This window comes from Drosophila sechellia, unplaced genomic scaffold (assembly GCF_004382195.2).
Source record: "Drosophila sechellia strain sech25 unplaced genomic scaffold, ASM438219v1 U_368, whole genome shotgun sequence".
Lineage (NCBI taxonomy): Eukaryota > Metazoa > Arthropoda > Insecta > Diptera > Drosophilidae > Drosophila > Drosophila sechellia.
In genome coordinates, this window is record NW_022611303.1 from 102,119 (window position 1) to 104,336 (window position 2,218).

Genomic DNA, 2,218 nt, shown 5'->3' on the forward strand with positions numbered 1-2,218 from the left:
TTTAACATTATATTCATTTCCTCGTTCCTATTCTATTTTTTATATCGCGTCTATATTTTCTCGCGAATCGAGCCGTACGATACACGGCAGCGCCCCTCGGTCGGTTGGGCGGGAGGTGTGGCCGTGGGACCCGTGCGAAAAAAAAAAAAAAAATTCAGCACCTTTATTTCATCTTCTAATAAAATTTAAGAATCAAATAAGTTATAAAATTTGCGCCTTTATTAGCATTATCACATTATTCATTCATGTGCCTTTTTAGTTACTGAACATGGGAATGGGAACCCTAAGCATCTGAAAAATGGGAAGAAAGAACAGAATTTAAAAATTTTAATCCTCCAAATTTGGTGCAATGCATCACCCTGGTGGTCTTATTGAACAAAGCTTGGGCACGATCATTCTGCAGACGGTAGTGTGGGATTCCACCACGATACGATCCTCACCGACAACGAGACTGAACTGCTGCGTAGAAACCATCGAAGTAAGGTTGGAATTTTTGCATAAGTAAACTTTATTTTCTGTGCATCCATTACTGCTGGATGGACTTTTCCGATGCCACAGCCCCATCCCCGCTGTTAAGACCAGCAGGAACGCCAGACGCAGACCCTTGTGTCGTTGCGCACACGATGAGTTACCAAAGTGCCGATGAACTTGCGATTGTTCAGAATAATGTTCTTGTCCTTGTTGAGCTGCACATTATACTGTTCGCTCATCGGCTTAATGACAAGAAGTTCTTCTTCGCCTTAAAATAAGGAAGTTCTTGAAGATCTGCGACTTCTGGATCTTGACCAGAAACTTTGGGTTGATAGCGATGTCACAGACATCGACGGTCTTATCGGAACGATCCTTCGTGAGTCTGGGATCTGAGATGCTCATGGGCACTCGATAGGAGCCAGGAGTAGGGGATTCCAGTATGCCATTCAGTACTTCAGTCAGTACCTGGCACACGTTAATGAACTTCTTATCACTGTTTGTCTTAAAACTTTTCACGTAGATTTCTAATGGGAAAAACAGAAAGGTTGGGTATTATTAAAATGTTATTAAAGTTTTTGGCAGCTAATAAATATGAAGGTGATGTGATTCTATCGTATGGGCCATTGCGGAAGGAAACCCTTGGTTTTATTTTGAATTCGATTCCATATTCAATCTTATACAATATGCTTAGCATTTAGTTATGATTACAAGCCGGGATAGATTTTTGTATGATCCGTCTACGCGATCTCGCTGATTGCCTTTAAATAAAGATAAGTTTCGTTGTCACTTGAAGATAGAAGAACTAGGGTTTCCTTAAGGTTTTCAGATACTTTTAGCTTTGGAAAATGTTGTTCTCACCTTAAGCTCATCGAAAGAATGCTTGGCTAACCAGTGAAAGACAGGATTTTTCCATTCTCGGGCTATAGCTTATTCCCTTATCGCTTTTGAAATTATTGACTGCATGGGTTTTAAGAGTGCTATGGTACCTTTCCCAAAGGTAGACCATGCTGTGGATCTTGTAGAACCACAAGTGATTTAGAACGCCACGTATCGAGGCCTTGAACTGTTCCAATTGCTCATTTGACAAAGAGGAACTTTTCGTTCATCAGTAGGAAAATCGAACGCATGTTGCGGTAGTGGCTAAAGGTGTTCTTCTCCAATCTATGTGGCCTGATTTAAAAATCCGATTGATCGCCTTTCCGGTCATCGGTTTCCGGCCGATCGGAGCAACGCGTTGGCGCAGATTGCGATCGCCGAACTTCTCCAGTACCAACTGCGTCCTTTCTACTTGGACAGAGCACCAGATCGGTTCGAGTGCAGAGATTCGGCATCGGACAGCTCTTCCGGATCACTTTCGTCTTCATTAACATGGTTATTTTCGGTGGCATATATAGGCATATATATATACTTACGTAGTTATTAATTTATTAGTCGAATAAATGATCCGTCAATAACAACGACAAAGATCAACGCTGAAAACTTTAAATTGAAACACGAACAAATTTCGGTTATTCGGTTATTTTATTCCAAGAATGTCAGCTTAAGACTACTGTACAGGGATTTTATCGGCTCGAAGTGAGTCGCGAGAAACGGGAATGTCTATTCAGTGTATTTGTGGGTGTGGGGTTTGATTTTTCTATATGTGTACAAAAGAATGATATGTAAGCAAGAATGTGAATTGGTTTCATGTGTTTGTGCATGTGCAAGATTGTATGTACAATGCTTGTAAGCGTAATATGTGAAGCAT

General features: G+C 40.9%; 1 pseudogene; it reads right to left on the reverse strand.

The window, feature by feature from the left end:
* Positions 1–255: 255 nt before the first annotated feature.
* On the reverse strand, positions 256–1,841 carry LOC116803253 (annotated as a pseudogene).
* Between the last annotated feature and the right edge of the window lie 377 nt (positions 1,842–2,218).